Here is a 13,603-nt window from a genome sequence, read left to right as displayed (position 1 = left end):
AGGAAATAGTTTTGATGGCAAGATATCGGTTCTACACATGTCAACGGTCAGAGGACCAGGAAGTGGCGAGCTATGTCGCCGAACTAAGGCATCTCACAGGACATTGCGAATTTGAGGGAGTCCTAGAACAAATGCTTAGAGACTTTTTTGTACTGGGCATTGGCCACGAAACATAGAAAATAGGTGCAGGAGTCGGCCATTCGAGCCTGCACCACCATTCAATAAGATCTTGGCTGATCATTCACCTCAGTACCCTTTTCCTGCTTTCTCTCCATACCCTTTGATCCCTTTAGCCGTCAGGGCCATATCTAACTCCCTCTTGAATATATCTTAACGAACTAGCATCAACAACTCTCTGCGGTAGAGAATTCCAGAAGTTAACAACTCTGAGTGAAGAAGTATCTCATCTCGGTCCTAAATGGTTTAGCCCTTATCCTTTGACTGTGACCCCTGGTTCTGATTAGAGAGATAGGGACGGCATGGTCAGAATTTGTGGAGACTATGAAGTAACGATTAACCATTTCTCGCTGCAGGACCAGTACCCGCTATCCAAGTTGCGACCCTAGCTGGAGGGAAGATATTCACCAAATTGGACCTGACCTCGGCCCACATGACGCAGAAGCTGGAGTAGTCTTCGAAAAGCCTCACCTGCATCAACACGCACAAAGGTCTGTTCATCTATAACAGATGCCTGTTCGGGATTCAGTCGGCCGCGGCAATAATGGAACATGGAGAGCCTGCTAAAGTCGGTTCCTCGCACCGTGGTTTTCCAGGATGACATACTGTTTACAGGCCGGGACACCATTGAGCACATGAAGAATCTGGAAGAGCTTCTTAGTCGGTTGGATTGCGTGGGACTCGGGTTGAAATGCTCGAAGTGTGTTTTCCGGGCGCAGGAGGTCGAGTTCTTGGAAAGAAGAATTGCAGCAGACGGCATCAGACCCACCAACGCCAAGACGGAGGCCATCAAGAACGCGCCGAGACCACAGAACGTGACGGAGCTGCCGTCGTTCCTGGGACTCCTTAATTATTTCAGTAATTTCCTACCTGGGGTAAGCACCCTGCTAGAACCCCTACATGTGCTACTGCACAAGGGAGACGACTGGGCATGGAGGAATTTACAAGAGGCTGCCTTTGAGAAAGCCAGAAATCTGTTGTGTTCAAACAAGCTGCTTGTCCTGTATAACCCTTATAAGACGATTAGTGCTAGCTTGCGATGCGTTGTCATACGGGGTCGGGTGTGTGTTCCAACAAGCTAACGAATCGGGGATTTTGCAACCGGTCGCTTATGCATCCAGGAGTTTGTCCAAGGCCGAAAGGGCCTACAGCATGATTGAAAAAGAGGCTCTGGCATTCGTTTACGGGGTAAAAAAATTGCGCCAGTACTTACTTGGCCTCAAGTTTGAACTTGAAACTGACCACAAGCCGCTCATATCGCTGTTCTCCGAGAGCAAAGGGATTAACACCAATGCCTCTGCCCGCATCTAAAGATGGACAGTCACGCTGTCGGCATACAACTATGGAATCTGCCACAGACCGGGCACAGAGAACTGCGCTAATGCTCTCAGTCGGCTACCATTGCCCACCACCGGGGTGGAAATGGCACAGCCTGCGGACTTGCTCATGGTAATGGATGCATTCGAAAACGAAAAGTCACCTGTTACGGCCTGCCAGATCAGGATCTGGACCAGCCAGGATCCTTTACTGTCCTTGGTAAAAAAACTGTGTCCCAGTGGAGATGCCAGAGGCGATTAAGCCGTTCCACAGGCGCAAAGACGAAATGTCCCTGCAGTCGGATTGTCTGTTGTGGGGTAATCGTGTGGTCTTGCCCAAGAAAGGCAGAGAAAAGTTCAGTTGTGAACTGCACAGCACCCACCCAGGCATTGTAATAATGAAAGCCATAGCCAGATCCCATGTGTGGTGGCCCGGCATCGACTCAGATTTAGTGCAACACTTGCTCTCAGCTGAGCAATGCACCCAGAGAGGCACCGCTAAGTTTGTGGTCGTGGCTCTCCAAACAGTGATCGAGGATCCACGTGGACTATGTGAGCCCATTTCTAGGCAAAATGTTCTTGGTTGTCGTGGGTGCTTACTCAAAATGGATTGAATATGCAATAATGTGTGTAAACACGTCCACGGCCACCATTGAAAGCCTACGAGCCATGTTTGCCACGCATGGCCTGCCTGATATCCTAGTCAGCGACAATGGGCCGTGTTTCACCAGTACTGAATTCAAGGAATTCATGACCCGCAATGGGATCAAGCACATCACATCTGCGCCGTTCAAGCCCGCATCCAACGGCCAGGCAGAACGGGCAGTTCAGACCATCAAGCAAAGCTTGAAACGCGCATTGAAGGTTCTCTGCAGACCCGACTGTCCCCAGTGCTGCTCAGCAACCGCACCAGACCCCACTCACTCACCGGGATTCCCCCAGCCGAGCTGCTCATGAAAAGGGCGCTCAAAACAAGGCTCTCTCTTGTCCACACTGATCTCCATGATCATGTGGAGGGCAGGCGGCATCAACAAAGTGTGTACCATGATCGCGCAAACCTGTCGTGCAATATTGAGGTCAACGAGCCTGTGTTTGTACTCAATTATGGACATGGTCCCAAATGGCTCGCTGGCACGGTCACAGCCAAAGAGGGGAGTAGGGTGTTTCAGGCCAAATTGGCCAATGGACTAACTTGCAGAAAACATTTGGACCAAATCAAATTGCGGTTCATCAACAGCTACGAACAATCCGAAGACGACACCACCAACTTTGACCCTCCAACACACACAAGTGGCAACCGACATCATGGTTAACGACCAAGCCGAACTCAACATCCCCAGCAGCTCAGCAAGGCCAGCTGCCCAGTCAGCCCAGTGGAGAACTAACCAACTCACCCACACCCGTATTTGTATCGAGACAATCGACAAGGGTGCAAAAAGCCCCAGATCGTCTCACCTTATAAATAAGTGTACTATTTACTTTACGAGGGAGTGACGTTATGTATTTAACCCCTTGCAACCTGTATCACACTATCACCAGAGGGCCTACCTGTTGGGAGTCTCAAAGGAACCCAGCATCCCTTGGGGGCACTGTATATAAGCAGGCCTCCCACAAGGTACTTGCACTCAAGTCTTATTAAAAGGAGCTAAGGTCACACTTGCTCATTATTCACAGCACTCAGTTTCATCCTTTATTATGAGTGTATCAAATTGTAGTTCAGAAACAAACGAAAGGCAAGAGAGTAGAGTAGCAGTCAGAAGTTGTGGTTTAGGCACTACTGGCAAGGGGAAAACTAAAAGATGTAATGTGATTAAACCAGGAAAGAGGAAGAAACGTGAGTAAAACATCAGAGTTGAAGGACAGGCTACAGTGCGTGGCCCAAAGCAGCTTTCTTTATACAAACGCACAGAGTATAAGGAATAAATTGAATGAACTGCAAACACGAATTGAAATAGGAGGGTATGACATGGTAGCCATTACTGAGACATGGCTGCAAGACAATCAAGACTGGGAACTAATTGTATCAGGTTTTACGGTCTACAGAACAGATAGGGAAAATGGCAGAGGGGGAGGAGTAGTCTTAGTGATTAAGGATAAAATCACTTCCATGACCAGAGCGGCCAGTGGAGACCTTATGGGTTAAATTAAGAAATAGAAAAGCATCCAAGACTGTAGTGGGAGTTGTGTATAGGTCCCCTGGTAATAGGCTCTGCAATGCTAGATTGTATACCTGCAGAGATTAGACAAGCGTGTAGCAAAGGCAGAGTGGTTTTAATGGGGGATTTTAACACTCATAAATAGGGAAAAACAGACGAGCACCTGTCAGAAAGGTAGTGAATTTCTTGAGTGTATCTGGGACAACTTTTTACAACAATATGTCCTGGAGGCAACAAGGAGGCAAGCCATATTAGATTTAGTAATGAATAATGAGCCAGATTTAGTGAACAGCCTGACTGTGTGTGAACATTTAACCAATAGTGATCATAACATGGAGATGGCAGAACAAATATTTTGTATCAGTCTTTACGGTAGAGGACACCAACAATATCCCAATATAATTCAGTCAGGCAGTCAGCATGGATTTATGAAGGGGAAGTTATGTTTGACATCTTTTCTGGAATTCTTTGAGGATGTAACGAACAGTGTGGATAAAGGGAAACCAGTGGATATGGTGTATTTGGATTTCCAGAAGGCATTTGACAAGGTGCCACATAAAAAGTTACTGCACAAGATAAAAGTTCACAGGGTTGGAGGCAATATATTAGCATGGATAGAGGATTGGCTAACTAACAGAAAACAGAGAGTCGGGATAATGGTTCATTCTCTGGTTGGCAACCAGTAACTAGTGAGGTGCCGCAGGGATCGGTGCTGGGTCCCCAACTAGTTACAATCTATATTAACGATTTGGAAGAGGGGATTAAGTGTAACATAACCAAGTTTGCTGACGATACAAAGATGGGAGGAAGGGTAGTGTGTGAGGAGGACATAACAAGGTTGCAGGAGGACATAGACAGGCGAAGTGAGTGGGCAAGAATTTGGCAGATGGAGTATAATGTTAGAAAATGTGAGGTCATGCACTTTGGCAGAAAAAAAAATCAAAGAGCAAGTTATTATTTAAGTGGAAAATAATTGCAAAGTGTTGCAGTACAGCAGGACCTGGGGGTACTTGTGCATGAAACACAAAAGATTAGTATGCAGCTACAGCATGTGATCAGGAAGGACAATGGTATCTTAGCCTTTATTGCAAAGGGGATGGAGTATAAAGGCAAGGAAGTCATGCTACAATTATACAGGTTATTGGTGAAGCTACACTTGGAATACCGCGTACAGTTTTGGTTTCCATATTTACGAAAGGATATACTTGCTTTGGAGGCAGTTCAGAGAAGGTTCACTAGGTTGATTCTGGAGATGAGGGAGTTGACTTATGAGGAAAGGTTGAGTAGGTTGGGCCTCTACTCATTGGAATTCAGAAGAATGAGAGGTGATCTTATCAAAACGTATAAGATGATGAGAGGGCTTGACAAGGTGGATGTAGAGAGGATGTTTCCACTGATTGGGGAGAATAGAACTAGGTGGCATAATTTTAGAATAAGGGGACCGCCCATTTAAAACTGAGATGAGGAGGAATTTCTTCTCTGAGGGTTGTAAATCTGTGGAATTCGCTGCCTCAGAGAGCTATGAAAACCGAGACATTGAAAATAGAAAATAGGTGCAGGAGTAGGCCATTCGGCCCTTCGAGCCTGCACCATCATTCAATAAAGTCATGGCTGATCATTCACCTCAGTACCCCTTTCCTGCTTTCTCTCCATACCCCTTGATCCCTTTAGCTGCAAGGGCCATATCTAACTCTCTCTTGAATATATCCAATGAACTGGCATCAACGACTCTCTGTGGTAGAGAATTCCACAGGTTAACAACTCTCTGAAGAAGTTTCGCCTCATCTCAGTCCGAATTGGCTTGCCTTATCCCTAGACTGTGTCCTCTGGTTCTGGACTTCCCCAACATCAGGAACATTCTTCCTGCATCTAACCTGTCCAGTCCCGTCAGAATTTTATATGTTTCTATGAGATCCTCTCTCATTCTTCTAAACTCCGGTGAATACAGGCCCAGTCGATCCAGTCTCTCCTCATATGTCAGTCCTGCCATCCCTGGGAATCAGTCTGGTGAACCTTCGCTGCACTCCCTCAATAACAAGAACGTCCTTCCTCGGATTAGGAGACCAAAACTGAACACAATATTCCAGGTGAGGCCTCACCAAGGCCCTGTACAACTGCAGTAAGACCTCCCTAGGCTCTTGTACTCAAATCCCCTAGCTATGGTGGCCAACATACCATTTGCCTTCTTCACCGCCTGCTGTACCTGCATGCCAACTTTCAATGACTGATGTACCATGACACCCAGGTCTCGTTGCATCTCCCCTTTTCCTAATCTGCCGCCATTCAGATAATATTCTGCCTTCGTGTTTTTGCCCCCAAAGTGGATAACCTCACATTTATCCACATTATACTGCATCTGTCATGCATTTGCCCACTCACCTAACCTGTCCAAGTCACCCTGCAGCCTCTCAGCTTCTTCCTCACAGCTCACATCGCCACCCAGTTTAGTGTCATCTGCAAACTTGGAGATATTACACTCAATTCCTTCATCTAGATCATTAATGTATATTGTAAATAGCTGGGGTCCCAGCACTGAGCCCTGCGGCATCCCATTAGTCACTGCCTGCCATTCTGAAAAGGACCCATTTATCCAAACTCTCTGCTTCCTGTTCTCTATCCACTTCAGTATTTTACCCGCAATACCATGTGCTTTAATTTTGCACACCAATCTAATGTGAGACCTTGTCAAAAGCCTTTTGAAAGTCCAAATACACTGGTTCTCCCTTGTCCACTCTATTAGTTCCATCCTCAAAAATTCCAGAAGATTTGTCAAGCATGATTTCCCTTTCATAAATCCATGCTGACTTGGACTGATCCTGTCACTGCTTTCCAAATGTGCTGCTATTTAAGACAGAGATAGACAGCTTCTTAACTGATCGGGATTAAGGGGAGCAGGCAGGGCAGTGGACCCGAGGTCATGATTGGATGAGCCATGATCGTATTAAATGGCGGAGCTGGCTCAAGGGGCCATATGGCCTACTCCTGCTCCTATTTCTTATGTTCTTAATGATCGAGTCCAACATAGCGTTTGAAAGGGAGAAACGCGAAACAGCTAAGATCTAGACTTGGGTAAGGCAGACTTCAACGGGATGAGGCAGAGACTGTCCTAATGGGCAAAATGACAGAAGATTAGTGGAAGATGTTCAAAAAGAATTTAATGTGATACAGAACCAATTTTTACAGCTGAGGGGCAAGAGCTCCAACTTGCCAAAAAAAAACAACCATGGACAACTAAAGAAGTAAGAGTCAGCACAAAACTAAAAGAAAGGCACACAAAAATGCAAAATAAAACACAGATCCTGGCAAATGGGAAAGATACAAAGAACAGCGATAGGTCACAAAACAGATAGTAAGAGCTGCAAAAATAGAGTATGAAAATAACTTGCAAGGGACATCAAATACAAAACGATGAATTTTTACAGTTACATTAGGAAGAGGGTGGTCAGGAGCAATGTTGGCCCCTTAAAAAGTGAAAGTGGCGACATTGTCAATGACAATGGGGAAACGGCAGACATCTTGAATAATTACTTTGGGTCGGTATTTACAGTAGAAGAGGACAGATAGTATTCAGAAATCCCAAAGAATCTAATATTGAATCGGGGACAGGGACTCAACAAAATTGACGTATGGAAAACAACAGTAAATTAAGAAAATAATGGCACTAAAGTGCGACAAATCCCCATGGCCAGATGGTTTCCGTCCCAGGGATTTCAGGAAAGTAGGTGAGCACATTGCAGATGCCCTAACTATAATCTTCCAAAGTTCTCTAGATTCAGGAACTGACCCTTTGGATTGGAAAATTGCACGTCACTTTGATTTTTAAGAATGGTGATAGAGGGAAACCAGATAGCCAAATATCTGTTGTTGGGCAATTGCCCGAGTCGATAATTAAGGATAGGGTGACTGAACATCTCGAAAATTTTCAGTTGATCAGGGAAAGCGAGCATAGATTTGTGAAAGGTAGGTCAAGCCTGACAAACCTGTGAATTTGTTTTGAAGAGGTGACTAAAGCAGTGGACATGGGAATGTCTATGGATGTTATTTATATGGACTTCCAGAAAGCATTTGATAAAGTCCCACATATGAGATTTGCTCAAGGTAGAAGCCCCATGGAATTGAGGGTAAATTATTGACCTGGTTTGGAAATTGGCTGAGCGGCAGCAGACGGAGAGTAGGGATAATGGATAGGTACTCTAATTGGCAGGATGTGACTCATGGTGCCCTGCAGGGATGGGTGTTGGGGCCTCAACTATTCACAATATTTATGAACTTATGATGGCATAGAAAGCCATATATCCAAATTTGCCGATGACACAATGATAGGCGGCATTGTAGGCAGTGAAGATGAAAGCATAAAATTACAAAGGGATATTGATAGATTAAATGAATGAGCAAAACTCTGGCAAATGGATTTCAATGTAAGCAAATGTGAGGTCACCCACTTTGGACCGAAAAAGGATAGAACAGGGCATTTTCTAAGTGGTGATGCGCTTCAAAACAGTGGAGGTCCAAAGAGACTTAGGGGTTCAGGTACATAAATCATCAAATTGTCATGAATAGGTGGAGAAAATAATCAAAAAGGCAAATGGTATGCTGGCCTTTATATTTAGAAGACTAGGGAACAAGGGAGTAGATAATATGCTGCAACTGTACAAAACCCTGGTCAGGTCACACCTGGAGTACAGTGAGCAGTTCTGGGCACCACACCTTAGGAAGGATATATTGGCCTTGGAGGGAATGCAATCTAGGTTTACTAGAATGATACCCCGACATCAAGGGTTAAGTTAAGAGGACAGATTTTGGCTGTATTCCCTAGAATTTAGACGGTTATGGGGTGATCTGATCAAAGTTTTCAGAATATTGAGAAGAACAAATAGGGTAAATAGAGCAAATAGGGTTGAGAGAGAAACTATTTCCACTGGTTCGGGATTCTGGGACTAGGAGGCATAATCTAAAAATTAGAGCCAGATCTTTCAAGAGTGAAATGAGAAAACACTTCTACACACAATGGGCCCAAGTTTCCACATGATTCGCGCCTGATTTTTAGGAGCAACTGGTGGAGAACGGACTATTTTAGAAATCGCAATTCTCCACATTTTTTTTTCTGCAGTTCTAGTCAGGTAGAACAGTTCTAGTTTAGAACAGAATTTTTTCTTCAAAAGGGGCGTGTCCGGCCACTGACGCCTGATTTGAAAGTTTCCACAGTGAAAATGTACTCCAAACTAAAGTAGAATGGCGCCAGTGAAGATTTTTGTAGAACTGAAAAAACCTGTTCTACACATTAAAAAAATCAGGCGCAGGTTACAAATTAGGCGTCCAGACCGAGGTGGGGGGGAAGGGAACTCATTAAATTCGACAATAAATCCTTATTTATACTTCTACAAATATTATACAAATAAATCCAACCTGAATAAACATTTATAAGCCAAGAAAAGATTAAATAAACCATCTTCCTACCTGTGTGAAAGTGCTTCAGCCAGGGAGAATTCTGCAGCTGTTCGTGCCGCTGAGCGAGAGAGGGAGAGAGGGGAGAGAGAGAGAGAAGGGGAGAGAGAGAGGGAGAGGGGAGAGGTGTCGGGGAACAGGAGCGGGTGTCGGGTCGGGGGGGGGGGGGGAGCGGGCCTCGGGTCGGGGCGGGGAGGGGGGAGCGGGTGTCAGGTCTCGGTCGGGGCGGGGGGGCGGGTCTCGGTCGGGGCGGGGAGCGGGTGTCGGGTCGGGGCGAGTGGGGGGGGGGAGCGGGTGTCGGGTCGGGTCGGGTCTGGTCGGCTGGGGGGGGGGGGGGGGGGGGGAGCGAGTGTCGGGTCTGGTCGGGCGGGGAGCAGGAGCTGGCCGTGGGAAGAGCCTCATTCACGCAGCCCCAGTGAGGCCATTGGGCCAGGGCTAGGGGCTGCGTGCTTCGGGCCCCTCCCACACAGTTCGGTACCTGGAGCTACTGCACTTGCGTGCCGACTGTGGCGCGCATGTGCAGAGGTCCCGGCACTGTTTTCAGCGCAGGGACCTGGCTCCGCCCCCCCCACAGCTCGTGCTGGCTGCGCCGAGTGCCACAGGACCTGTAAGTCGGTGGACAATACCGAGGATTTTTTTAGGCGCCGTTTTAGGCTCGAAAAACGGGCGCCCAGCTCGGAGGGGCGCCCGTTTTTTTTCTTGTGGAAACTTGGGCCCATAGGGTGGTAGATGTTTGGAACTCTCTTCCACAAATGGCAATTGATGTTAGATCGGAGATTGATAGCTTTTTGTTAACCAAAGCTTTAAGGGATATGGGCCAAACGCAGGTATATTGAGTTAGATCAGATCAGCCATGATCTCATCGAATGGCTGAATAGTCTCGAGGGGCTGAATGGCCTACTCCTGTACTACGTTCCTAATTGCATGCTATTGACTTCATAAACTTGTTGAGTTGCAGTATCCAGCTTATATACACGAGGAAAATAATGGCCCGGAATTTGCAGTTGTAGTAACGGCGAAACGGTTAGCGTTCGTTGTCATTACTCTGTAAAACAGACAGCGACTTGTGGAGTCTGCACATGTGCATTGAAATGCAGAAATCCTGAAATTGCTGTCAGCGATACCCAGCTCCTCCATAGGGTACGCTATTGCTGTCCTCGCAGATGAAATTCAATTAGAAAATGGATGTGAACTTCTACTTTATACTATTCTCGCTGTAAAAACACTTTAAAAAGTTATGCCTTGCTAACTGGGTTTTTAAAATGGTGTACTTGTGGAATGTCAAATTTCTGTTCCAAGATTGTTTTTCGGACTGAAGGAAGGTATACACAGTGGTGATCCCCAGGGATCGGTTAGAGGACCACTGCCTTTCTTGATTTGGGTGTACAGGGCACAATTTCAAAATTTGCAGGTGACACAAAACATGGAAGTATAGTGAACAATGAGGAGCAAAGTGATTATCTTCAGGAAGACAGGCAGGCTGGTGAAATGGGGGGACACGTGGCAGATGATATTTAACACAGAAAAAATTGTGGTGATGCACACAAGAGTAGAAAGAATGACGAGTGGACATATAAACTAAATGGTACAATCCTAAAGGGGGTGCATGAACAGAGACTTGGGGGTGTGTGTGCATAAATCGTTGAAGGTGGCAGGGCAGGTTGAGAAAGCAGTTAAAATGGCTTACGGGATCCTGGGCTTCATAAATAGAGGTATACAGTTAAAAAGCGTGGAAATGATGAACCACCCGTGTAAAACACTGGTTCGGCCAAAACTGGAGTACGGTGTCCAACTTACATAAGAACATAAGAATTAGGAACAGGAGTAGGCCATCTAGCCCCTCGAGCCTGCTCCGCCATTCAACAAGATCATGGCTGATCTGGCCGTGGACTCAGCTCCACTTACCCACCCGCTCCCCATAACCCTTAATTCCCTTATTGGGTAAAAATCTATCTATCTGTGATTTGAATACATTCAATGAGCTAGACTCAACTGCTTCCTTGGGCAGAGAATTCCACAGATTCACAACTCTCTGGGAGAAGAAATTCCTTCTCAACTCGGTTTTAAATTGGCTCCCCCGTATTTTGAGGCTGTGTCCCCTAGTTCTAGCCTCCCCGACCAATGGAAACAACCTCTCTGCCTCTATCTTGTCTATCCCTTTCATTATTTTAAATGTTTCTATAAGATCACCCCTCATCCTTCTGAACTCCAATGAGTAAAGACCCAGCCTACTCAATCTATCATCATAAGGTCACCCGCTCATCTCCGGAACCAGCCTAGTGAATCGTCTCTGTACCCCCTCCAAAGCTAGTATATCCTCCCTGAAGTAAGGTGACCAAAACTGCACACAGTACTCCAGGTGCGGCCTCACCAATACCCTGTACAGTTGCAGCAGGACCTCCCTGCTTTTGTACTCCATCCCTCTCGCAATGAAGGCCAACATTCCATTCACCTTCCTGATTACCTGCTGCACCTGCAAACTAACTTTTTGGTATTCATGCACAATGGCACCGTTTAATGTTTTTGCAGGTGAACTCCAAAAAGAGTTTCATGCACAAGGACCCCCAGGTCCCTCTTATAATTTCTCCCCATTCAAATAATATTCCCTTTTACTGTTTCTCCCCCCACCCCCCCGCAAGGTGGGTGACCTCACATTTTTCGACATTGTATTCCATCTGCCCAACCTTAGCCCATTCACTTAACCTATCTATATCTCTTTGCAGCCTCTGTGTCCTCCACACAACCCGCTTTCCCACTAATCTTTGTTTTATCTGCAAATTTTGTTAAACTACACTCCGTCCCCTCTTCCAGGTCATCTATGTATATTGTAAACAGTTGTGGTCCCAGCACTGGTGGCACACCACTAACCACCGATTTCCAACCCGAAAAGGACTCATTTATCCCGATTCTCTGCTTTCTGTTAGCCAGCCAATTCTCTATCCATGCTAATACATTTCCTCTGACCCCGCGTACCTTTATCTTCTGCAGTAACCTTTTGTGTGGCACCTTATCGAATGCCTTTTGGAAATCTAAATACACCACATCCATCGGTACACCTCTATCCACCATGCTCGTTATATCCTCAAAGAATTCCAGTAAATTAGTTAAACATGATTTCCCCTTCATGAATCCATGTTGCGTCTGCTTGATTGCACTATTCCTATCTAGATGTTCCGCTATTTCTTCCTTATTGATAGCTTCAAGCATTTTCCCCACTACAGATGTTAAACTAACCGGCCTATAGTTACCTGCCTTTTGTCTGCCCCCTTTTTTAAATAGAGGCGTTACATTAACTGCTTTCCAATCCGCTGGTACCTCCCCAGAGTCCAGAGAATTTTGGTAGATTATAACGAATGCATCTGCTATAACTTCCGTCATCTCTTTTAATACCCTGGGATGCATTTCATCAGGACCAGGGGACTTGTCTACCTTGAGTCCTATTAGCCTGTCCAGCACTACCCCCCTAGTGATAGTGATTATCTCAAGGTCCTCCCTTCCCACATTCCCGTGACCAGCAATTTTTGGCATGGTTTTTGTGTCTTCCACTGTGAAAACCGAAGCAAAATAATTGTTTAAGGTCTCAGCCATTTCCACATTTCCCATTATTAAATCCCCCTTCTCATCTTCTAAGGGGCCAACATTTACTTTAGTCACTCTTTTCCGTTTTACATATCAGTAAAAGCTTTTACTATCTGTTTTTATGTTTTGCGCAAGTTTACTTTCGTAAGCTATCTTTCCTTTCTTTATTGCTTTCTTAGTCATTCTTTGCTGTTGTTTAAAATTTTCCCAATCTTCTAGTTTCCCACTAACCTTGGCCACCTTATGCGCATTGGTTTTTAAATTTGATACTCTCCTTTATTTCCTTCATTTACCGCCCTTCTTTTTCACTGGAATATATTTTTGTTGAGCACTATGAAAGAGCTCCTTAAAAGTCCTCCACTGTTCCTCAATTGTGCCACCGTTTAGTCTGTGTTTCCAGTCTACTTTAGCCAATTCTGCCCTCATCCCACTGTAGTCCCCTTTGTTTAAGCATAGTACGCTCGTTTGAGACACTACTTCCTCACCCTCAATCTGTATTACAAATTCAACCATACTGTGATCACTCATTCCGAGAGGATCTTTTACTAGGAGATCGTTTATTATTCCTGTCTCATTACACAGGACCAGATCTAAGATAGCTTGCTCCCTTGTAGGTTCTGTAACATACTGTTCTAAGAAACAATCCCGTATGCATTCTATGAATTCCTCTTCAAGGCTACCCCGTGCGATTTGATTTGACCAATCGATATGTAGGTTAAAATCCCCCACGATTACTGCCGTTCCTTTTTCACATGCCTCCATTATTCCCTTGATTATTGTCCGCCACACCGTGAAGTTATTATTTGGGGGCCTATAAACTACGCCCACCAGTGACTTTTTTCCCTTACTATCTCTAATCTCCACCCACAATGATTCAACATTTTGTTCATTAGAGCCAATATCATCTCTCACAACTGCCCTGATATCATC

The 13,603-nt window shown here is 45.5% G+C and overlaps 1 protein-coding gene across 4 annotated transcripts in view; it reads right to left on the bottom strand.

Annotated features, from left to right (window-relative positions):
• The window catches only part of LOC139264518 (uncharacterized), a 101,099-nt gene that overhangs the window by 34,318 nt on the left and 53,178 nt on the right, over nucleotides 1-13,603 (bottom strand). The gene's annotated exons all lie outside the window — the stretch shown is intronic.

This window comes from Pristiophorus japonicus, chromosome 5, assembly GCF_044704955.1.
Source record: "Pristiophorus japonicus isolate sPriJap1 chromosome 5, sPriJap1.hap1, whole genome shotgun sequence".
NCBI lineage: Eukaryota > Metazoa > Chordata > Chondrichthyes > Pristiophoridae > Pristiophorus > Pristiophorus japonicus.
Note: the sequence above shows the minus strand (reverse complement) of the source record. Positions and strands in the feature narration are given on the sequence as shown.